A 25,554-nucleotide genomic window follows, 5' to 3' on the forward strand; every position below is an offset into this window, starting at 1 on the left:
AGCCCGCAGTACAATCTCTAAACTGCACTGGCTACCTGTAATTAGACGCATAGAGTTTAAGACCCTCTGTTTTGCGTTTAAAATTCTTATTACTGAGACCCCCACTATCCTCCAACATCTCCTGATTCTGTACACTCCTTCACGCAGTCTTCGCTCTGCAGGTCAAAAACTAGCACTTGTCCCACGTTTCCAAAAATGTAGATTAGGTGGTCGATCATTCACGGTGCTGGCTTCCAAGCTCTGGAACGCGCTTCCTATTCACATTCGATCTCTAGAGGATCTTTTTTCTTTCAGGAAAGCAGTTAAAACCCATCTTTTCCCCTTGCCCTATTAAAATTCAGTTACTCTTCTTGTTTCTGTCTGTTGTGTTACCTGTCAGATATAGCGCCGGGACGCCCCTTCGCTGGGGCAGCTGTGCGCTCAAAAAATTGATTAACATAACATAACAAATGAAATGAAAAGAAACTTGCTAAAGCGCACTATGGCCAAGCGGCTTCCTGGCGCTGAGAAACTGGGGCCTGACTCCACAGAGCATCCGAAAGAGCTAGCAAGGGAAGGCCTGGGCAAACAGGAACGTTTTCAGGGCTTTGCGAAAAGAAGAATAGGTAGGAATAGAAAGAATAAAAAGAGGAAGACTATTCCAGAACTGGGGGGCAAGGACCGAGAAACGGGTGCCCCCTGTTCTGGATTTGCGGAAGCGGGGGACTTGGAGAAGAGAGAGAGATGAGGAGCGGAGAGTGCGAGCCGGGGTGTAGGGAGTGATCATGGAAACAATAAAAAGGGGGGCGGAGTGGGTATAGGCCCGAAAAGCCAAGCAGGCCAATTTGAAAAAGGATCTGAAGTGCACAGGGAGCCAATGAAGGGACTTGAGTACAGGCGTGATGTGGGAGAATTTGGGAAGGTGGAAAATAAGATGGGCTGCCTTCTGGCGACATTTTGTGAGAACCTGGTGGTATGCTTAGAGGAATGTTGGTAAGTTCCAGGCAATTACCATATTGGATAATTCCTAACACCCATTTGTCCATAGTGATAGATTGCCAAATGTGGAGGAATTGTAGAAGAAGTCCCCCAATAGGTGTAAAATGGCCGGGGGAAGTATGAGCAAGTCACTGTTGGGAGAGTGGGAATTACGCGATACTGAACCCTTGCCTCGACCTTTGTTGTTGTTACCTCTATATCCTCCTCTAAAGAAACCTCTCATAGAGGAAGATTAGTTGTTACCTTTGTAAGAGGTGGCAGTGTTGTCTGAAGACATGGTCTTAGACCTTCCTGGTAGAAAGAGCAGCGAAAAGAGCCACGGTTAGAAGGAGACTGTAGAGCTACGATAGATTTGGCTACCGCTGTGTCTTTTATCTACTTCGAGGTCAAAGAGATGCTCCTTGTCAAAAGGATATTTAAAGTAGACTGCTGGACTTCAAGTTTGAACCCAGAAATCCTTAGGCAATCATGTCTTCTAAGTAACACACTCATGTTACCCCCCCCCCCAGCTCCAGTGTCTGCAGCATCTAAAGCGCATCTTATTGAGGAATTGGATATGAGCTTTCCCTCCTGAACTAAATCTTAGGCCTTTGCTTTACATTGATCTGGGACATGTTGCAGCAACTGCTCCATTTCAACCCAGTGTGCCCTGTCAAATCTGGCTAGCAGGGCCTAGGTGTTGGCAATGCGCCAGTGGTTTGCTGCTTAAGCAGCTACTCTCTTACCAGAGACATCTTATAGTTTTGACTCCTTATCTGGAGGGGGCGCATCCCCCGTGGTCTGTGAATTGGTCCTTTTACGGGCATTAAAGACTACCAAAGAGTCTAGTGGTAGCTGACCTTTAATAAAGACTGGATCTGATGGAACAGCCTTATAATTTTCAATTCTGGGGGTTAGAATGCGGGCCCGCCCTGGATCTTTGAAAATGTTGTCCGCATGTCTCATCATGCCTCTAAGCAGGGGCGGCCTTAGGCATGTGCAAGCTGTGCACCTGCACAGGGCCACCAAACCTCAGGGGCAACCACTTCAATATATATCCATAATATAATAATCCTCTGAGGATGGATACATATTTGCGTGGCGGCCCCTGGCAGGGATTTGGTGGCCTCCGGCTCTGTTCCACTTCCAAATACCCTGCCCCCCTTCCACCTCCCCCCCCCCCTCTTCACTGGCCTCCGCGCTCCGCCCAGACCTCCTCTTCCGGGGCCCCCTACCTGCGCTCCCTTCCCAGGGCCGCCATGAGCCTAGAGCCACTCCTCCTCTAAGAATAGGCAGAGTGTGACTAGCCCTATGTGTGGTAGTGAGGGTTAGGAAATCTTCCTCTAGAGAATCCTTATGTAACTGCACCCCATGATATTCTGCAGCTCTAGTGAGCAACGCTAGGTGTCCTACATTGTCATCAGGTGGAGAAGGCTTTGCAGGGTAAAGATCTTGGTGAATCTGTGTGATAGTCTCTCCAGGGATCTATATGTAGAAGAGTGTCCCCATCATCCCCATCATTATCCTGGAGAGTTAGTGGGTGTGATTAACAAATGACGTAAAGGTGGCGAGGTTGGTGTTGAAGAATGTGGGAAGGGAGTAGGGTTCGTATCCACATTCTTCTTCTTGAAAGCAATAAAGTAAGGGTCTTTCTTGTGACTCAGGTTTACGTTTCTGAGGTGACTTAGTAAGAACACATCTTGTATCAGTATTTATGTATAGTTAATTTTGTTTTAGGTCCAATTTGGATGTTGGAACGTCGAAATCTGGACCCTGCTGCTTTGGAGGCACAGTTTTGGGTTTCGGTGCCGAAGATTTTGGTGCTGGGGTGGAATCTCCTTTTGATGGCAAAGGTTTCGGTGCCGAAGGAGGCTTTGTCTTTGGCATCAAGGATTTCAGCTCCGAAGCGGATTTCGGCTTCGAGCCTGAATGCTTCGGCTCGGTGCTAGTCTTTGGCCTACTCGATCCCGAGCCAGAAGGCTTAGTGATGTGTTTTGTGCCGAGCCGGAGGGTGGGGCATCAGAAACATGTTGTCGGTGCTGACCGTGGCCTGAAGGCGGGGGTGGGGCCAAAGCCTTTTGTTTTGGTTGACTTGGGTTTTGGGTTAAGGGGCTTTCGGTACTCACGGTACATTGACCTTGCGGCAAGTCTTCTTCCGCATCTGAGACCGATTCAGGGATGGAGAAAATTTCTTCCTCTGCCCCATAAGCGTTGAATTCCTGTTCGAAATATTTGCCAAAGATGTCCAGCATTTAGTCGACGTTTTGAGTTTGCATCTCGTGACGTCAAGCCCGACTATCATGGAGCGTTTTCTTTGATCAGAACGATTTACACACACCTCACAGTTCTCTTCGTTGTGCTCCGGAAACAAGCACAAGTTGCAAACTTTGTGCAGGTCAGTGTGCGTATACTTAGTGCGGCACCAAGGGCAGAATTAAAATGGGGTCCGTTACATTGACTGCGAAGTGGACCGAAGAGGGTAGGCTGTACGGCCTTTCCAAGACCTCTGATCAAAGTAAATATTTTTCTTTGATGGACACGATACGCAGAGAAATGGAATACGTGTTCGAAAACCGTACCGATGCGGGTGAAGTGGATTGTGCACCGGGGGAACCCAAAGCAACGGTTTTGAAGCAGAGTGCAACAATAGACGTCAGAACCCAATGGCAAAAAAAAACTATCTAACAATGGAGTCGATGCCCATGCGCACTATCACCTAAAGGAGGAATCACCTACCTCGTGACTGGAAAGACTTCTTCGAAGAACAACTTGCAAACATCAAGTCCCAACACTAGCTGGCAGGAGTATGCAAAGCATGTGATCCACAGCTCACATGCCTGAAACATATGGTCTGCTGGGTGACAGAGGCCCACATTGGCATCAGCAGGGAGAGGGTTAGGCAGGGAATTCGGGGGGATGTAAGGTTGTTAATAGGGGAAACAAAGCCTGTACATTGTGTGGACTGTGACTCATGGGGTTATTGAGGGCATACCACACTGCCCTCTAAATTAATCCCCTAGTGTTTACAAGAGACATTGATTTGACAGTTCTGTGTTGAACTGTATTTCAGTTGCTATCCGTGTACTGGACCCTGAAGCAAACCTTCTCTGCCTGCTATTGCTACGTTTGGTCAATCAAGTTCACAAAGGAGGTAACTTGATTATTTAATTGGAATGAAATACACTCTTAGGCCTCACAATCTACTTATGCTTTTAATCTCTTATCTGTAAACATTTGGAGAGCTTAGAAACAGGATCATTTAAAGTAGCAAGTGCTTTTAGAAATCCTTGTGAAACTCCCCAACAAGGTGCGTAGTTCACTGAGTTGGGCAGCCACAATCCTCACTGTCCTTTACTCCTGGCTTCACATCTTGGCCAAAATATTCTGGTTGTGAACTCTATTAAGGGTCTGGGCAGCTTCCATCATCTGCATTTCATTGATAAGAACAGTCCCCGAGTCGCACCATCAGAGCCGCTGATACCCAAATTATATAACAAACTAGATGAAGTCTATAAAACCAGGAGTCTTGTTTGTCATAATTCCCAGCCTCCCCTTGTGACGAATTGTGTTCTCAAGATCTTTGTATTCGGTTTTATCAGTAACAGAAATTACTGCATTCAAACTAAACACTTGTAATAAGCATGTGATAATAAAACAGGACTGTAAGCCAACTATCCATTTTATGTTACACATTAGGGTAGGACACCTATTCTCAGAGCCCACTCACTGAAATACGAAGTAGTGAGAATCTTATTGACTGCGTAGCAAGGGAACTTGTGCTGTGGAGTTAATACTCCTACTTGACCACATTGTTTGACCACGGTCACATCAAGTGATTCCCATGTCTTTGTCCATTTGATTGCCATTATGTGATAGAGGTGGACAAACCACTGAAGGCTCGAGCCATGTGCCTGGCTCTGGCTCAGCACAAGGTTCTCTTCTATCCTTGAGCCCAAAACAAGCCAAGTGCGGCTTCTTCCTGCCACCCAGACTCACACCTCATACACCAAGAGTTAAAGACAAATAACTAACGTTTATGTCAAATGAGAGAGAGAAATAGATGCCGACTTGCACAATGAGAAACAAGAAAACCTGGGATCAGTCCCGGCTTACCCACTTGACCAAATTAGGTGATTCTGGCAAATTGTTTTATTTCTAAATTCACCAAGGAGCCTGAGGGGTACTATATAAGCCAGGTCAGCCCCCCACTCACTGAAGTAAAACACAATAGAGACCTGGCCTAAATGCTAGAGCAGATGCACGTGGACCTAATATCTGTCAGTAGCTGCCTCAGTATCGTATCCTGCTTGAGCAGTGAATCCTACACTGTCTTTCTCTATAGGTCCCTGTTTTATGTATAAAAATGTTCCCAAATAGTGTAACCCAGTGCTTAGTGTGATAGATGCAATCCTAATAACGCAAGTGAGTGCCAATAAAGTGACAAACGTACAAAAATGTGAAGGGGTATAGGGTGCCTCACGGAAGTAACACCATGGGAGTCCACTGGTTGGTTCTCACCAGTGGACTCAGGTTCTCATCATCAGCACACCCGTACCCTAAAGGAAACAGTAAAGACAAATGAATAATGGTGATGGTGAAGTGCACATATGTTAAGTGTGCAGTGAAACCAGTCGTGAACTTTCTGGCTATGTGTACTAAAGTGTTGCTCTAAGTACTAAAAAACTGACCCCATAAAGTAGATCCTAGCATTTAGGCACCACTTTATGTTTTAAAAACGAGCTATAACCAACGCTAGCTTATCACCTTTATTCTATGCTGTGGGTTTGCTCAAATTAAAAGGACACTCTGCTGCCTCTTTTCGTCATAGAGAGCCAACATGTTTCATTGCCTATTGATTTGGAGGCAATTTCTTCAGGGCACGGGTCAGTACCACCACTCTGCTTTCCTTTCACAAATGAATGTATTCCTAGGGAACAATTAAAAATACAAATAATTTAGCAACACAGAGGCACATCTCCCACGGAACAGTTACTTCACTGAGCCATTAGCCTTTCGATCGCGCCACCCCATAGTTACCGCTTAGGTGCTCAGTCTGAGCATACCGGTGACCTCCTTTTTAGGTCTCGCTACACAGTGCGTAAGCACTGCTTAGAGGGACCTCTTGGAATTAGTCAGCACTTTACTTGAAACTCGTGCATGTTTTGCACAGCTTCCGATGAGTGCTCATGCATGTATGGCGATTCTCTCGCGGAAGCGAGCAGCAGCGCCATCTGTTAGCAATTATCGGGCCTGCGCTGCTGGCTCCCGTAAAGGAAACGCTGTACATGCACAACTTTAACTTTGGCGGCCACGAGGCCGCGCTTGTCTTTCATCGCTGCTCTTCTTTGTGCTTCGTGTATGTATGAGCTGCGCAAAGGGTGAAGAAGCGCTTGGCGAGTGAGAGGGTGACCCTCTAGCGCTCGGCCGGACCCACCCCATCCCGCTCGGTATGAGAGCTGACAAGACCCCTAGGTGCGCCCTGGGTGACCGCATCCTTCACCTCTCGCACCCGCCGTCCGGTCACAGAAAGGTCAGCACTTTCCAGAGTCAGTCAACGCCGGGGCAGCAGCAGGGTCATTAGGTCCCTCCGGGGCAGAAACAAGTCCCACCGCCGGGGCAGCCGCGTGCCCCACCTGGGGACATTTTAGGAGATCGAGTTCCCCCGGGCCCCGATCTTGCCGTAGCCGGGCCGACTCTGCCTCTTTTCATTTCAGGGGGGCCATGGGAGGTTAGAAGAGGAGAGCTGGCGGGCGCGGCAGTCTAGATCCGAGTTACTGAGGATCGATAATTATAAGGCTGTGGTGCAGGTCATCCCGCCATGACCGCAGGAGCAGGGATATCAAAATTTCAGTTTTTATCATGCATAATTAATGAATACACCACAATAAAACATGGAACACCAGGGATTTATTGAAACCTGCGTACACACTGTAGGCAAAATGTTGGAGGGCTGGAGGGGACGACTGAGCCATTCATCCTTCAGAAGCGGATGGCATGTGTTCGACGGCTGAAGTGACTGGCCTCTTTTGTGGAGACGGCGAAATGCGTGTGTTTTTACACTTTAAACAGCGCTTATTGACGGACGTAGGTAATTAAGTGGCGTTTACTGGGGGTCAAGAGCAAACAACAAACATCGCTGGAGTACCATTAATGCCCTGTAATGGCATTGTGGCAAATGGACCTGTCGCCTCACTGTGTGTCCCGTGGACGGGCCGCGCTGCTTTTATTGCCCCCTTCCTCCCGATGGCTCCTCTTCCCAGGACCCCCCTCGCTCCTCAGGCCAGGAGCGGCCCTGGGTTAGCTCTGGCGAGAGCTGTGGGGGCGGGGGCTCCATGTCCTTCAGGGGGCCCCGGATGCCAAGCACCGAGAGCCTGCGACCAGCAGTGAACTGACAAATTCCGCATGCGATATACATGTGTGGTATGTACACGTGGATGCACGTGCATCAAGGGAGGATTGTACATACCATGAAGCAGGGTGGATGCCACGGGATACTCGGCCCTCGAGCCAATGAGGGGGTGATTTGTGATTGGCACCAGGACCCCGAGAATGCATGACTGGGCCACAATACACAGTGTATGTATTGTTTATTTCACAGCTGGGCCCGTGGAAGTCCTCCAGTCTACCCTATATACTGTCAGCACTGCCTCTAGGACAAGCTTCCCTAGCCCCTTCCAGTATGGATGCGCCCCCCCCCTCTCTGCCTGAAGCTTGAAGCGGGAACAAGTTGTGAGGATTTTATTAACGGTCAGTGGCTTCGCCCAAGAGAGGGGTGGAGTGGTACTTAACACCATACGGGTGCCCTGCCGCAGGGTTTGCATTTTGGGAGGGGGCAGGAGTATCCTTCAGCGTCGTTTCACTGTAGCGCTTTAAATCACGGTGCAGGTCCTAAGCGCTTTGAGCTGTAGCGGCCATTGTGCGCCTGGTGAAGGGCCGAGAGATGCCCGGCTCTCTGTGCTCCAGCACTCCGATGGCAGGGGTGGGGGGCCCGAGAGATGCCCGGCTCTCTGTGCTCCAGCACTCCGATGGCAGGGGTGGGGGGGCCGAGAGATGCCCGGCTCTCTGTGCTCCAGCACTCCGGTGGCAGGGGTGGGGGGCCCGAGAGATGCCCGGCTCTCTGTGCTCCAGCACTCCGGTGGCAGGGGTGGGGGGGCCAAGAGATGCCCGGCTCTCTGTGCTCCAGCACTCCGGTGGCAGGGGTGGGGGGGGCCGAGAGATGCCCGGCTCTCTGTGATCCAGCACTCCGGTGGCAGGGGTGGGGGGGCCGAGAGATGCCCGGCTCTCTGTGCTCCAGCACTCCGGTGGCAGGGGTGGGGGGGCGAGAGATGCCCGGCTCTCTGTGATCCAGCACTCCGGTGGCAGGGGTGGGGGGGGGCGAGAGATGCCCGGCTCTCTGTGATCCAGCACTCCGGTGGCAGGGGTGGGGGGGCCGAGAGATGCCCGGCTCTCTGTGATCCAGCACTCCGGTGGCAGGGGTGGGGGGGCCGAGAGATGCCCGGCTCTCTGTGCTCCAGCACTCCGGTGGCAGGGGTGGGGGGGCCGAGAGGTGCCCGGCTCTCTGTGCTCCAGCACTCCGGTGGCAGGGGTGGGGGGCCCGAGAGATGCCCGGCTCTCTGTGCTCCAGCACTCCGGTGGTAGGGGTGGGGGGGGCGAGAGATGCCCGGCTCTCTGTGCTCCAGCACTCCGGTGGCAGGGGTGGGGGGGGCCGAGAGATGCCCGGCTCTCTGTGCTCCAGCACTCCGGTGGCAGGGGTGGGGGGGCCGAGAGGTGCCCGGCTCTCTGTGCTCCAGCACTCCGGTGGTAGGGGTGGGGGGGGCGAGAGATGCCCGGCTCTCTGTGATCCAGCACTCCGGTGGCAGGGGTGGGGGGGCCGAGAGATGCCCGGCTCTCTGTGATCCAGCACTCCGGTGGCATGGGTGGGGGGGGCGAGAGATGCCCGGCTCTCTGTGCTCCAGCACTCCGGTGGCAGGGGTGGGGGGGCCGAGAGATGCCCGGCTCTCTGTGCTCCAGCACTCCGGTGGCAGGGGTGGGGGGGCCGAGAGATGCCCGGCTCTCTGTGCTCCAGCACTCCGGTGGCAGGGGTGGGGGGGCCGAGAGATGCCCGGCTCTCTGTGCTCCAGCACTCCTGTGGCAGGGGTGGGGGGAGCCGAGAGATGCCCGGCTCTCTGTGCTCCAGCACTCCGGTGGTAGGGGTGGGGAGGGGCTGAGAGATGCCCGGCTCTCTGTGATCCAGCACTCCAGTGGCAGGGGTGGGGGGGCCGAGAGATGCCCGGCTCTCTGTGCTCCAGCACTCCTGTGGCAGGGGTGGGGGGAGCCGAGAGATGCCCGGCTCTCTGTGCTCCAGCACTCCGGTGGCAGGGGTGGGGGGGGGCGAGAGATGCCCGGCTCTCTGTGATCCAGCACTCCGGTGGCAGGGGTGGGGGGGCCGAGAGGTGCCCGGCTCTCTGTGCTCCAGCACTCCGGTGGCAGGGGTGGGGGGGCCGAGAGGTGCCCGGCTCTCTGTGCTCCAGCACTCCGGTGGCAGGGGTGGGGGGGCCGAGAGGTGCCCGGCTCTCTGTGCTCCAGCACTCCGATGGCAGGGGTGGGGGGGGCCGAGAGATGCCCGGCTCTCTGTGATCCAGCACTCCGGTGGCAGGGGTGGGGGGGGCCGAGAGATGCCCGGCTCTCTGTGCTCCAGCACTCCGGTGGCAGGGGTGGGGGGGCCGAGAGATGCCCGGCTCTCTGTGCTCCAGCACTCCGGTGGCAGGGGTGGGGGGGGCCGAGAGATGCCCGGCTCTCTGTGCTCCAGCATTCCGGTGGTAGGGGTGGGGGGGGGCTGAGAGATGCCCGGCTCTCTGTGCTCCAGCACTCCGGTGGCAGGGGTGGGGGGGCCGAGAGATGCCCGGCTCTCTGTGATCCAGCACTCCGGTGGCAGGGGTGGGGGGGCCGAGAGGTGCCCGGCTCTCTGTGCTCCAGCACTCCGGTGGTAGGGGTGGGGGGGGCTGAGAGATGCCCGGCTCTCTGTGCTCCAGCACTCCGGTGGCAGGGGTGGGGGGGGCCGAGAGATGCCCGGCTCTCTGTGATCCAGCACTCCGGTGGCAGGGGTGGGGGGGCCGAGAGATGCCCGGCTCTCTGTGCTCCAGCACTCCGGTGGCAGGGGTGGGGGGGCGAGAGATGCCCGGCTCTCTGTGATCCAGCACTCCGGTGGCAGGGGTGGGGGGGGGCGAGAGATGCCCGGCTCTCTGTGATCCAGCACTCCGGTGGCAGGGGTGGGGGGGCCGAGAGATGCCCGGCTCTCTGAGCTCCAGCACTCCGGTGGCAGGGGTGGGGGGGCCGAGAGGTGCCCGGCTCTCTGTGCTCCAGCACTCCGGTGGCAGGGGTGGGGGGCCCGAGAGATGCCCGGCTCTCTGTGCTCCAGCACTCCGGTGGTAGGGGTGGGGGGGGCGAGAGATGCCCGGCTCTCTGTGCTCCAGCACTCCGGTGGCAGGGGTGGGGGGGGCCGAGAGATGCCCGGCTCTCTGTGCTCCAGCACTCCGGTGGCAGGGGTGGGGGGGCCGAGAGGTGCCCGGCTCTCTGTGCTCCAGCACTCCGGTGGTAGGGGTGGGGGGGCGAGAGATGCCCGGCTCTCTGTGATCCAGCACTCCGGTGGCAGGGGTGGGGGGCCCGAGAGATGCCCGGCTCTCTGTGCTCCAGCACTCCGGTGGCAGGGGTGGGGGGGCCGAGAGATGCCCGGCTCTCTGTGATCCAGCACTCCGGTGGCAGGGGTGGGGGGGCGAGAGATGCCCGGCTCTCTGTGCTCCAGCACTCCGGTGGCAGGGGTGGGGGGGCCGAGAGATGCCCGGCTCTCTGTGCTCCAGCACTCCGGTGGCAGGGGTGGGGGGGCCGAGAGATGCCCGGCTCTCTGTGCTCCAGCACTCCGGTGGCAGGGGTGGGGGGGCCGAGAGATGCCCGGCTCTCTGTGCTCCAGCACTCCGGTGGTAGGGGTGGGGGGGCCGAGAGATGCCCGGCTCTCTGTGATCCAGCACTCCGGTGGCAGGGGTGGGGGGGGCCGAGAGATGCCCGGCTCTCTGTGCTCCAGCACTCCGGTGGCAGGGGTGGGGGGGGCCGAGAGATGCCCGGCTCTCTGTCATCCAGCACTCCGGTGGCAGGGGTGGGGGGGCCGAGAGATGCCCGGCTCTCTGTGCTCCAGCACTCCGGTGGCAGGGGTGGGGGGGCCGAGAGATGCCCGGCTCTCTGTGCTCCAGCACTCCGATGGCAGGGGTGGGGGGGCCGAGAGATGCCCGGCTCTCTGTGCTCCAGCACTCCGGTGGCAGGGGTGGGGGGGCCGAGAGATGCCCGGCTCTCTGTGCTCCAGCACTCCGGTGGTAGGGGTGGGGGGGGGCCGAGAGATGCCCGGCTCTCTGTGATCCAGCACTCCGGTGGCAGGGGTGGGGGGGCCGAGAGATGCCCGGCTCTCTGTGCTCCAGCACTCCGGTGGCAGGGGTGGGGGGGCCGAGAGGTGCCCGGCTCTCTGTGCTCCAGCACTCCGGTGGCAGGGGTGGGGGGGCCGAGAGGTGCCCGGCTCTCTGTGCTCCAGCACTCCGGTGGCAGGGGTGGGGGGGCCGAGAGGTGCCCGGCTCTCTGTGCTCCAGCACTCCGGTGGCAGGGGTGGGGGGGCCGAGAGGTGCCCGGCTCTCTGTGCTCCAGCACTCCGATGGCAGGGGTGGGGGGGGCCGAGAGATGCCAGGCTCTCTGTGATCCAGCACTCCGGTGGCAGGGGTGGGGGGGGCCGAGAGATGCCCGGTTCTCTGTGCTCCAGCACTCCGGTGGCAGGGGTGGGGGGGGCCGAGAGATGCCCGGCTCTCTGTGCTCCAGCACTCCGGTGGCAGGGGTGGGGGGGGCCAAGAGATGCCCGGCTCTCTGTGCTCCAGCACTCCGGTGGTAGGGGTGGGGGGGCCGAGAGGTGCCCGGCTCTCTGTGATCCAGCACTCCGGTGGCAGGGGTGGGGGGGCTGAGAGATGCCCGGCTCTCTGTGCTCCAGCACTCCGGTGGCAGGGGTGGGGGGGGCCGAGAGATGCCCGGCTCTCTGTGCTCCAGCACTCCGGTGGCAGGGGTGGGGGGGGCCGAGAGATGCCCGGCTCTCTGTGCTCCAGCACTCCGGTGGCAGGGGTGGGGGGGCCGAGAGATGCCCGGCTCTCTGTGATCCAGCACTCCGGTGGTAGGGGTGGGGGGGCCGAGAGATGCCCGGCTCTCTGTGCTCCAGCACTCCGGTGGCAGGGGTGGGGGGGCCGAGAGATGCCCGGCTCTCTGTGCTCCAGCACTCCGGTGGCAGGGGTGGGGGGGGCCGAGAGATGCCCGGCTCTCTGTGCTCCAGCACTCCGGTGGCAGGGGTGGGGGGGCGAGAGATGCCCGGCTCTCTGTGCTCCAGCACTCCGGTGGCAGGGGTGGGGGGGGCCGAGAGATGCCCGGCTCTCTGTGCTCCAGCACTCCGGTGGCAGGGCTGGGGGGGGGCGAGAGATGCCCGGCTCTCTGTGATCCAGCACTCCGGTGGCAGGGGTGGGGGGGCCGAGAGATGCCCGGCTCTCTGTGCTCCTGCACTCCGGTGGCAGGGGTGGGGGGGCGAGAGATGCCCGGCTCTCTGTGATCCAGCACTCCGGTGGCAGGGGTGGGGGGCCCGAGAGATGCCCGGCTCTCTGTGCTCCAGCACTCCGATGGCAGGGGTGGGGGGGGCCGAGAGATGCCCGGCTCTCTGTGATCCAGCACTCCGGTGGCAGGGCTGGGGGGGGCGAGAGATGCCCGGCTCTCTGTGCTCCAGCACTCCGGTGGCAGGGGTGGGGGGGGCCGAGAGATGCCCGGCTCTCTGTGCTCCAGCACTCCGGTGGCAGGGCTGGGGGGGGCGAGAGATGCCCGGCTCTCTGTGCTCCAGCACTCCGATGGCAGGGGTGGGGGGCCCGAGAGATGCCCGGCTCTCTGTGCTCCAGCACTCCGGTGGCAGGGGTGGGGGGGGGCCGAGAGATGCCCGGCTCTCTGTGCTCCAGCACTCCGGTGGCAGGGGTGGGGGGGCCGAGAGATGCCCGGCTCTCTGTGCTCCAGCACTCCGGTGGCAGGGGTGGGGGGGCCGAGAGATGCCCGGCTCTCTGTGCTCCAGCACTCCTGTGGCAGGGGTGGGGGGAGGCGCTCTCCAGTGGAGTCAACAGACAACTGTACCCCCACATGGTTCCCTTTGATGCATGTGTGTCCCCCAGCGGGGGCTCAGGGGGCAGACAAGTAACACTTCAGAAGGCAGATCATGTTTGTCCCTATCCCCCTCCAGACCTCCAGCCTCCCGGTTCAATCATCAGTCCTATCTCCTTGCGAAGAAAAACAAAGGGGCAGAACAATGGGGCCGTCCGTCCGAGGCACATGTCCAAAATAAACCCCCTCCCCCATTCACTTCACTAGAAAGGTCCAGCGTTCGTGGTTTTTAAAAAAACATATAACTTGTGATAGAAAAATATTTTTAAACCGATGTGTTATATCTATTTTGTGGCGCAATCCATAATGGCCTTGTTTAAGCAAAGGCATTATTTGGGTGAGCAGTATTTGATGCTGTCTTTGGAAATCAATGTGCAGTTGTTGTTTATTGCCACCATTGTAAAACTGATGTTTTTGGGGAACACTGGGCTATGGATATATTGTGCGATCAGTGTACATTGAGGCTGTTCTGTATGCATAGAGTGCATTGATTGAGGCCACAACAGCTGGAAAGGCTTGGGATGAATGACTCAGTCCATCTAAGTTGTTCAAACGTAAGAGCGGGCGTGCTGGTGTTTCGTGCTAAGGCGGGTACTGTGTGTGATTGTTTGCAGGCTTCTGATTACAGTCTTCAGCGGTTTGTAGAAAATGAATCTCTGGCTGTTTTGTGTCCATTGAAAATGTCCTTTGTATAATGTGCTACAGGTGGTTTGATTGAAGTTTTTTGAAGTTTCCAGTTACTATGCTATGCATATGTATGTCACACTAGGCCTGGTGAAGCCCCCTCCCCCGAGTGCTTCCAATGGCTCTGCAGGGCAAGGTGTGGCCACAGCTTCTAGCTGGGTTACACCACTAAAAGGGCTAAAAGAAAATCCAAAGTAAAGCCCTCTGCATTGAAAAGCTGCACTGATAAATGGACCTTACGCCGGGCAGGGCAGGTAGTCACTAAATCCCAAATTAAAGGTCCCTCAGGAAGGCTACTGTAATCTTAGCTGTGCTAGACTAACAACTCCAAGGTTCTTAACTAATGCGAAGGCGGTTGGTGGCAGTCCAATCCTTGAGGCAATACGATAATAAGCATTGAAAATGCAATAGGTTTCGGCTTTTATTAAGTTAAAGCCATTTGCTTTGCTAATGGTATTGTATAGCAAAGCAAGTAGCTTTAAGTTAATTAAAGGTGAGACCTATTGCATTTTTAATGCTAGTTTGGTGGGCTGTAGGTTCCTAGATCCGTCCCCAAAGCTGTTCCGCGGTGCCAGGCAGCAGCAGAGGCCTCGATGGGCAGAGCACACAGCTCCTGGGCTTGGCTCCTTCACGCCTCCCCCTTATCAGTTGACTCAAGTATTTAAGACCTGGTAATGAAGGGCCTCTCTCTCCCCAAGAAAGAAAGCCGGTTTAAAAAGCCAAACTGCGCAGCAATGACATAGGGCTCGCTGAGAGGAGTGATGGGGCTGCCTCTTAATTGTGGCCTTTGGAAACCCACTTCCTCCAACCCCTCAGAGCAGATAATCAGGTAGAGTCAGCCCTGCGTGAGTCAGGTATGAGGAGGGTGGTTCACCACTCGACAGCGTCATCGAGGCGCCGGAGAGCAGGTTCTCTAGGCACTAGTAGGCGCTGCTGCACACCCCATGTTTTGGTGAGTAAAGCAGCAAGCAGTGTCAGTGGCCAGCAGTTTTAGTGTTTGTGTACTGTAAACACTGTTCTCGAGATTCGCTTATTACGCTAACAAGCAGAAACGTCACCATTTCATGCTGCTCTCCTACACAGAACAGCAGTCGGTCAGGCAACAGTAGTACAAGCTTCACACACACACACACACACACATGACGGGCAGGCACCCTCTGGCAGAAGCAGTGCTGCACATACATGTGGTTTCACAAACATACAGAAACACACACACACATCAGGTACAGTACATCAATATCAGAAAAAGCTTCACTCGCTCTCTCGCTCACTTACATATGACATGTACAGTCAGGCAACAACAGCACAAGCTTTACACACACATAGTAGGTACAGTACTGCAGCTCATGCTTCATACACACTACATGTACACACAATCACAATTACATATGCACATTATAAAAGGTACAGTTGTGCACGCAAGTCGGTCAGTTTAAGGAGGCAGTTGCTAGAACTTTTTAAAATTTGTGACCCCATGTCTAATTGCATGTAAAATAATTTGGTATTAAAGTGCACTCTTTTTAAACATTTTCACAGAGGGGGCAACCCCCAAATCCCTTTTTGTTGATCAGGCTTGCTTGCTTTGCTTGGTTCCGATGTAACACTCAGCCCCAACTTCTACGCCTTACTACTTTCAAAAGTCACAAGCCGCCACTACAATGCCCCCATTATGTTTAGGAATATGTGGTTCGTACGGCCATCAGTGGCAAAACTAATTTAAAACCTGGTACTTTAGAAATCTCTTCCAATGATACGCATCCAAACACAGCCCATGGATAGAAATCCAAGGGCCTTCAAAAAAGAATGACATTAATAAGAACGTATTTTGGTGCAATTGTAAAGCTAGAAAATGTTAGATAGATGCTGTTAAGATAACGTATGGTGCAAATAGACAACCAGAATGCGAGCAATGCGCGTGGCTGGCATTACAATGGCCAGGCCGGAAGCTGATTCTGATCCTGTGGATCACGCACATGCACGTTCTTTCCCGGCATGTAGGGACCAGAAAGAGCAACGTCCTATGAACACTCTAGAAAGCTTAAGACAAACCTCAAGGTGACTGTCTAGATGACTCCCCCCTGCACCCCACTCAAGAAGTGCTGAGGATACAGGTCTGTCCCCTTCAGCTTTGACACATGACCTGTGCCTCATTGTCACTGATCTGGTGTTTAAAACTTCATGGTATTTTCCTCTGTTTACTTTCCTATGTACCACGCTGTGGATTTAAAAAACTGCAAATACATGAGTTAAATAAATAAATAAGCTGCCCAGTTTTATTGCAAAAGCGACCGATATGCTCATATATTCATTGAAATACAGATATATTCATTGAAATACAGATATATTCATTGAAATACATATCATTCATTGAAATACATATCATTCATTGAAATACAGATATATTAATTGAAATACAGACTGTCACTTCCAGTTGTCACCTTTCTGTAAATACTCTTTAGTCCTTTACATCAGTGTTTGGAAGATGCTCATCTGAAGTGAAGCTATAAATACTTTTCCACAGCAGCAGCCAAGTGTGAGGCCCTGTACTTGAACTGTCTGGTGCTTAAAAACATTCATGTCTGTGACATCTGAAATCTCAGGTTTTACAGGTATAAATGCTTGTTTGTGTGAAATGTATTCACTGCTGGTACCTGGAAGCGGCGGTTCCGTCAGCGGCCAACAGAGGGTGCTCCTTGTCTGCTGATGAATCTCCCTGAGCTGCACATTGGATGAAAAGGAGAAGGGTTTCCTTTTCCGGGTCAGCGGCGGCAGAGACAGCACCAGCAGCGGTGGTGACATCACTTCCGGCCTCTCATGGTCTGTCCAGTCTTCTGCAGAGGAGAAAGGAGCCCTGTCTAGTGGGCAGTTACGGCCATCTACAGACCCCTCCCTCAGACCCCAGACCTGCCCGTCCCCCCAGACCCCAGATCTGCCCCGGCGCCCCCCCTCAGACCCCATCTCTGCCCCCCCCTATATCCCCCCAGGAGGAGAAAAGAGCCTGGACACGTCTGCACGGGTCTCTGCTCAGGTAGGAGATTGTCAGCACCTTCTGCTGTGTTTGTAGAAATAGACTGAATAATCCTGGAGGGAATCTCTGCAGGAGCCGGGCTGAGCTGGGCTCTTCTATCCGGGGCCCCTGGGGCTAAGCTAGGGTCTTCTATCTGGGGCCCCTGGGCCTGAGCTGGGCTCTTCTATCCGGTGGCCTCTGGGCCTGAGCTGGGCTCTTCTATCCGGCGGCCCCTGGGACTGAGCTGGGCTCTTCTATCTGGGGCCCCTGGGCCTGAGCTGGGCTCTTCTATCCGGTGGCCTCTGGGCCTGAGCTGGGCTCTTCTATCCGGCGGCCCCTGAGGCTGAGCTGGGCTCTTCTATCCGGCGGCCCCTGGGCCTGAGCTGGGCTCTTCTGTCCGCGGGCCCCTGGGGCTGAGCTGGGCTCTTCTATCCGGTGGCCTCTGGGCCTGAGCTGGGCTCTTCTATCCGGCGGCCCCTGGGGCTGAGCTGGGCTCTTCTATCCGGGGCCCTGGGGCTGAGCTGGGCTCTTCTATCCGGTGGCCTCTGGGCCTGAGCTGGGCTCTTCTATCCGGCGGCCCCTGGGGCTGAGCTGGGCTCTTCTTTCCTGGGCCCTGGGGCTGAGCTGAGCTCTTCTATCTGGGATCCTCCGGGTGAGTAGTGCGCTTTATAAATGCTTGATTGATTGATTGATTGATTATCTGGGGGCCCCTGGGCTGAGCTGGGCTCTTCTATCCGGGGGCTCCTGGGCTGAGCTCTTTTAAAACCACATCTCGCCTGTGCTTTACTGCACTTTTATAAGTGTGCCTTAGTACTCTAATGAGGTTAGGATCTCTAGGGGAAGCTGATAGGGCAGCTCTGAGTTCTCTGTTAGCGCTGGAGCAAATGTTATCAAACCACCTAGGGTCGGGTAGAGGTGTAGCTGCGGGTCTGGTGATTAGTTCTTTAATACCTGCGCATAGTAAGATAAAAGCAGAGACTGCCTCTGGGTTAGGGTTAGCCAGTGTGAGGCAAGTCTCACAGAGCGATGGATAGTTTTATACCATCTTTTGGAACACCTTCGTGCTGTCCAATGCTTTCCATTTAACTCTTAGGTTATCAGTGGAAATGTCTAAATTGCCAGCCCCTGGCTCCTTTCTAGTTTTGGGTCTCGGGGCTGCCCAGAAAGAGACTAAGATGGGATTGCGATCCCCAAAAGTCGATGCCCTAACCTCTGCCCAAACCAGATGATCTTCTAATGGCGCAGATATAAAAACATAGTCTATAGTTGAGGCTCGACCAAAACCTCTATAAGTCGGTGTTGAATTTTCCCCATTATTTACAGAAACAATATCCATAACTTTTAAAAGGCTGCTATTTGATAGGTGGTTTATTAATTCGTGTCCTCTCTTACATGGATTAACTGAGATGTGCTGGGTGGGACTCGCAGTATTTCCCCCTGCTATCTTCGCATTAAAGTCACCTCCCAAACATATCCCTACCCGTTCATGCTTTCCCAGTAGATTAGCCATGTCCAAAATAAAGTTAAAAAGATTAACAAAATTAACGTTAGGTGTGGTTAAGAAGTCCTTATTATAAAAATTAATAAAACAAATAGAACCCCCCCCCGTGTATAAATCAGTACTTGAAAGTTAGCGTTTCTAATGGGAATTAATTTCGGTCTGCCACCTGATGCGATACTGACCCATATTGATAAACCGCCAGAGGGTCTACCGTGTTTGGGGTGAGGGGGTATAATATTACAGCACTCATATCCTTCTAGGTATAATTCTTTAGTTGCCCAGGATAAGGATATCAAATTTATTTACCATATTAACCCATTCTTCGATGTCTAGTTTAGGAGCCAGACCAGCCACATTCCAGCTCAGCACCAGTAGTAATGAGTCAGAATGATCATTTGGAGAAAGTTTCCACCTCAGTGTCAATATTAATTTTAGGCGTCTCAAAGGGTGCCGCGAATACAGAAACAGTCGGTTGAGATTTAGAAAAAGGTCAAACAAGAGTGTCTAGGTCAGAGACGGGAGAGAACCTATTTACCGATTGGGAAAATGGGCTAATGAATGAGCACTGTGTCGGTGGTGGTCTATAAAAGAAGCCGAGGGGTAGTGTACTTATGTTTGTGGGTAGGGGGTAATTAGTCTCTCTAACAACTAGTTTAGATCTAACAATACCTGGTCGGCTAAAGTTGATGACAATACAATCACCCCTAATAGCTTTTTCTGCTGGTCCCACCCAGCCTACCCTTCGTACCATTAGAATATCATGTATATCCCACCTCCTGTACCCTTTGTATTTAGCCAGCCAATCCACACTTTTGTTCCGAAGTTGTTCCCAGGACTCTATTTTGTTTTTCCCTAATGGAGGTACCCCTGCAAGAACCAAAGCATACGGGCAAGATGCTGGAGGTAGATTTAAAAAGATTTAAAACATCCTTGTTTGGCTCAACATGTTTGCCGATATTAATATCGACAGTATCGGAGCGGACTGTCGTGACGTCATGAGCATAAATGACACTCATGTTTTGAATATTAGCAGGTCCAATGCATGTTTTTAAAGCTGCAGAATCATTAGTTTTACTGTTAATATCACAGGGGGGCAGATAACGACTTTGCAGTTTGAGGTACATATTGCCCACTCTGGGCTAAATTTCCCTGGGGACCGGCCTTTTCAGGCTGCTGATTAGGTTCCCTACAGGGAGATTTTGCCTTAGTGGTTAAGGATTCCAGGCGATCTAGACGCTTCCATAGTTTTGCAAAGCTTTTATCCACAATCCCTTTAACACGTTCATACAGTGTGTCTATAATAATATCTATGACAGTGTCCCCAAGTGTAAAATTAAAAAAACCAGTCTGTGTGGACTCCGTCTGTGTGTATACAGAGTTACTTAAAACATCCAATGAAACTAAATCAATTGAGTCACTACTAGGGATTGGGTCTACTATGGCCTTCAGGCCTTTAATCCATGTATTCAATGTTGTGCATTTTGAGTTCAAGCGTGGAGGTTGTTTCCGTTTGGAGCAAACTGGTTTCGCCGCCTTCCTCTTCCTTTTCGCTCCGCATACCTCAGGGTTAGGGGATATGTCCGAATTAACCAAAACTGTAATGTCAATTGGGCAGCTCCTAGATAAAGAGTCCACTATTGCACCTATATGGTCAGAGCCTTCAACGTTCAGTAAGTTATCTCCAATTAATGGGTGTGGACAGTGGTCAGCCTCATTGTATACCAATATTTGAGGGTCACTTATATCAGTGTTCTCAACTTGTACTGCAGGTTGGGGTTTTGTGAGACCCAGGGATAAACGTCTCTCTGTCAGTTCGATCTCGGTACTGACTATGTCCATTGCCCTTTCAAACATAGTATCTATAGACGTAGCATTACGAGCTGTGGCGATTCGATTTTTTTGCCCATGGTGTGTTTTACCCCAGACATTCAATAGGTACTTTAAAAAAATACACCCCACTCACTGCTGCAGGGTCCAGCTGTCCTTGGAATGGCAATATCAGGGGGGTGGCCCTGCCCGGCCTCGAACGATCCCGGACGGGCACAGACAGGCCCGCCCTTGGCCTGGGCGAGCCCACTCACGTCCCGCACCGCGGGGTCTCCCTGGCAGATTTATGTGGTGGTGACGCGGGTCCTCTCGTGCCTCTTCCCGCGAGACCGCACTGCCTTCTGGGGGATGTAGTTCCCCGGCGGTCCGCGAGGAAAGCGCGTGGATGGCTTGATGTAAGGATTGAGCCCGCAAATCTCAAGAGGCTCTAGGCGGCAGCAATAACGGGCAAAGGAAGTACTTCAGAAGACCAGGTAATCTGCAAACAGCGTCCCGCGCCGCGGGGTCTCCCTGGCAGATTTATGTGGTGGTGACGCGGGTCCTCTCGCGCCTCTTCCCGCGAGACCGCAATGCCTTCTGGGGGATGTAGTTCCCCGAGAGTCCGTGGTCCACGAGGAAAGCGCGTGGATGGCTTGATGTAAGGATTGAGCCTGCAAATCTCAAGAGGCTCTAGGCGGCAGCAATAACGGGCAAAGGAAGTACTTCAGAAGACCAGGTAATCGGCAAACAGCGTCCCGCGGGGTCTCCCTGGCAGATTTAGGTGGTGGTGACGCGGGTCCTCTCGGGCTCTTCCCGCGAGACCGCACTGCCTTATGGGGTATGTAGTTCCCCGGCAGTCCGCAGTCTGCGAGGAAAGCGCGTGGATGGCTTGATGTAAGGATTGAGCCCGCAAATCTCAGGAGGCTCTAGGCGGCAGCAACAACGGGCAAAGGAAGTACTTGAGAAGACCAGGTAATCGGCAAACAGCGTCCCACGCCGCGGGGTCTTCCTGGCAGATTTATGTGGTGGTGACACGGGTCCTCTTGCGCCTCTTCTCGCGAGACCGCACTGCCTTCTGGGGGATGTAGTTCCCCGGCAGTCCGCGGTCTGCGAGGAAAGCGCGTGGATGGTCTGATGTAAGGATTGAGCCAGCAAATCTCAGGAGGCTCTAGGCGGCAGCTACAACGGGCAAAGGAAGTACTTCAGAAGACCAGGTAATCGGCAAACAGCGATATCAAACTGGACCACGGTGGGCTGCAGACAAAACAAGGGGACTGTATCAGCCTAGAAAAACAATTATATCAGCAATGACGTCCAGCACCAGCTCCTTGATGCAGTCTTCTTTAGTAACAAATCTGTAGTGAATAGAAAATATGCGGTCCTGACCATGCACGGGGCCTGGTGGAGGAGCCCTTCTCAGTCGTTCTCTCGTCGTTGATGTGTATTTCACGACGAGTCTGGATTCCTTTCTCTTTCAGGTGCTTTAGATTGTGCTGAAAGGTTTAACCTGCAGACCTTTCATAAGGGATCTCTCTTGTCACATGCATTTCTTTGCCCCTGAAGCACTGGGCATTGGTAAGACATTATCTGCAGCAGGAGCAATTGCTATTCCCATTGACGTTTTCTGATGTGCTAGAATCTGGTTACTTCCGGGATCATGACGGGAGCAGATGGGCTTGCCTTAGGCTCGCCTTCAGTACACCAGTGGCACATCTGCACTTTGAACATCTTAAGAAGCGTTAGAAGAGAAAAAAGTAAGCTGCCCCGCCCACTGCCAAACACTGGAGTGGGGAAGCGAAGGCTTTGCAGTGGAGTTACACCGCCGCCATTTGAATGCAGGTAAAAGTGATTCAAGCAGATTCAAATTCAAGCAAATCCAAATCGTATTCAAGCAAATTTGAATTGTATACCCCCCAGTAAAGTTAAAAACTAAAAGCTACCCCAAACTTGTATGACAACATCGCCCCGTGACATGTAAGTACAAATAAGCAATGTACAAATGAGTAAGGTATTTTTAAAATGAGAAAGGGAAAATGTAAAGTGTTTTAAAGAGCTTAAAAACGCGGTGCGGAAGGCAAGCGGTGTCTTTTACTTTTGCTCTCTCTTAGGAATTCTTGTTTCAACAATATCTTTTTTAGGTCGAGCCTAGCTCTATGGGAGGCTTCTTGTGAGCACTCTAAACTTCTCTGTATGGGTCTGACTCCTCCCACACATTGGATTGGCCTTTGCATGTGTCTTTCAATAATGGAAGCACGCAAATGGCCAAAGGCGGGTGCATGTCCCACCTCTTCTCAAAGGTTCACTCCCACCTTGTTTTGATCTCTGGAGCGAGTAGCAGCGTGCAGGGTGGCAGCTGCATTCCTCATTTTGGATTAGGTTACTAATTAAACACAGTGTAGTCACTTTCACTTTAGCGGCGCGCTTGTTAAATTTCCTGTTACTTTGCTCCCACCCCTACCCTTTGTCCGTGTTCACAAGGCCATCGCCCCCCGCTGTCCGCATACCCTTTGCTCCCTCCCACCTCCTTTGTCCGTGTTGAACATGCACCCGCCCTCCTCCCGTTGTCTGCATTTCTTTTTTGTTTCCGCCTGCCTCTTCACTTGCGGCGGCCCGTGAGGTGCTCCCCCTCCCTTGCCCGCCCGCGGCACACCACTGTTTATTAAAAGGCTGAACAGAGTCAGCAAAAACCATTGGCAAAGCCAAAAGGCGTGACCTATTGGCTTTGCCATTGCTTGTCTGCCAAGCCGGTACACGAGGGGCGTCAGTGTTGGGGTAACGGATCCGGTGAGGAGAAGGAGGGGGAGGGAAAGGACTGGGAAAAGGGATGTCTGAAATCAGTGCTTGCTGTCTCATTATCCATGATATCGATTTAGTCAATCCGGTTAATAAAAGAGACGTGCCTAAGGCATCTGGTGCAGTGTGCGGGGGGCTCTGCTTGGGCAGCCACGAGGAGCTGGGCACAGACTCTGGCTGGCAGATCAGGTGCCCGCATGCTCCCTCTTCATTGCCTGCTTGCACGAGTGTGTATGCTTGTACGTGTGCAAGGATCTGCTTGGTTCTGTTGGTGGTTGATTTGTGTTGCAGCGGCATGACCCCACAAACAGTAGCTTCAAAGATTAGTGCTAGTCTAAGCAAACCCCCCCTGCGCCTAAACCCTATTCTCCTGCATGGCTAAACACGTATTAGGTCCGGTCGGCGAGACCTATTGGCTACGCCATTGCTTGATTATTTTTTGTAATTGAATCATACTTGAGAGAGGAAGTTTTTTTTTTGGTCGACTATTATTGGTGTTGATGTGTCCAGTGATAGATGGAGTGGTTATGGTGGAAATAGAGGATTATTGACCATCTGGAGAGAAACACAATAGATTATTCAGTTTACTTATGATGCATTGCCTTTTATGAATTTTTTTAAGTCGATTTGTTGTGGGATAACTAACTGATCTAAAACAAGCTTGGTAGTGTTGTAAGATATTTTTATCCTTATACTGGCGCTATTTCATATTTAATGTTTTTTTATTAAATTATTGTAAATGTTTTAGACACTTTTATGCAAAATAAAGTATTGAATTGATAGAGAGAGGGAGGTGGTCAACAAAGCAACAAACAAAGAGACAATCCCAAGTATCAATGCCTGACAGAGGCCGCTAACTTAGGGGACGATTAGGATGGCGGACGGATTGCCACCGCCATGCAGGCGGTGGCGATCCGTCCGCCATCCTTGCCCATCTGCCACCTATTTCCCCCCGCCATATTACAATGGCGGGGGGGACTGTGGCAGACGGGAAGACCGTACGCCTCTTTACTGCTGCGGTCACCTTGCGACCGCGGCGGAAAAGGTATAATATGGTGGCGGTGTCTATCAGACACCGCCAGCCATATTAGGATGGGCTGAGGGGAATGCCTTTCCATGGCGGAAATGCCACCACAAAAAGGCATACGGTTCTTGCTTTGGTGGCCCGTTGTGGGCCCCCAGGGTGAAGGGGCGTGGGGGGTTGGGGGTTACAACATGGCAGGCACCGCGCGGTGCCTGTCATGTTTGGGATATCTTGATGACCAACCTAGAGGTGGCACCGCAATTGATGGCCCGTCTGACCTTGCTTCACAAAATGTCAGCATTCCAGGATTTAACCCACCACTGTAAGAGTTAGCTGGCTATGGCCTTCATAGTGGGAGTTGGCTTTTTGTGGGCGACCATGGGGCTTGGCACCCTGACATTTTCTTTTCCTGTTCCCATGTCCCTTCCCCTCGTGTTCTCCCTCATCCTCCTTCCCTGATCATCTGCAGGATTTTCTGAGCCACATCACCTCTATCTAGAGGGTTTATTTCATTTACTGTTTTTCCTGTTTTCAATGTCTTCTCATAAGTTCTAGTTTACACAGTATATTGCTGAATCGATAAACTTTCATACCTGTTATATGCTCATTGTATATGAAAAATCAATAGAGAATTGAGGTATTTAAAAAAGACACAGGGAGTGGTGTCACTTAACATTTGACTTTGACAATTCCAAAGGAAGAGACATTACTAAATTTATAGACATGATCAGCACACATGTAAAGTGATAAGATTGACAACCAAGTCTCACTAAAATAGACATTCAATTTAACATTCTACTGCACTGTGTGCAGTACTCATGGTGAAATATGAGAAAAGTTTTGCACCACAATGTGGGACAGAGGGTCTGCTCTGTGCCGAATAGTCATGTGTGAAGTTCTAGTTAATCCCCATAGTCTGGAAGAATGGGCCAGGTTTGTGTGAGACCTCACCACAACCTACAAATGTGTTAGTGTCACTCGTGATGAGTGACACCTGAAGGCTCTGATATATGCACGTCCAAATTAATGTCGCTGTCGAGGCACTCAAGGTTGCTTGCATGACAATGCTACAAAGAGTTGACGTGCTCACTAATCAGCGGTGTATTGATGACGACGTACTTTTATATAGGAGCCTATGTGAAGGAGTAGAATATTTTAGAGTAAAGAAATGCCCCTCCCCTTTTCTTCAGACCAGTAACACCCACTCATTTTTTTGATACAATGTAAACTGTGTAAGAAATTTCTGGTTCATACTTGGTTGCCCTATCTTAGGAATTAATTGTTTCAAAGATACATTGCTTTATTTTTGTCATTGAATCTTTGTTGAGAGAGGATGGTGGTTACTGTAAACAAAAAAACAAAGCCTGGAGGAGACCGCTATCTTAATATTTTAGGGGACAGTTGTGCTCTTTAACCAGAAACTCAATACCTAATTAGAACCTACAATTCAGTCTTGTTTGAGGATATAAAACCGAAGTAAATATAAGGAATAAGCCACAGACATAGGAAAATTATAAATAAGCTGTTCCTTCAATAGTCGCTTTGACACATGACCTATGCTGCATTGTCACTGATCTGGTATTTACCTCT

At 52.6% G+C, this 25,554-nt stretch overlaps 1 long non-coding RNA gene across 1 annotated transcript in view; it reads left to right on the top strand.

Annotated features, from left to right (window-relative positions):
• Window positions 1-25,554, top strand: part of LOC144807403 (uncharacterized) — a 378,338-nt gene that overhangs the window by 267,416 nt on the left and 85,368 nt on the right. The gene's annotated exons all lie outside the window — the stretch shown is intronic.

The sequence above is a fragment of the Lissotriton helveticus genome, chromosome 1_2 (assembly GCF_964261635.1).
Source record: "Lissotriton helveticus chromosome 1_2, aLisHel1.1, whole genome shotgun sequence".
NCBI classification, from domain to species: domain Eukaryota; kingdom Metazoa; phylum Chordata; class Amphibia; order Caudata; family Salamandridae; genus Lissotriton; species Lissotriton helveticus.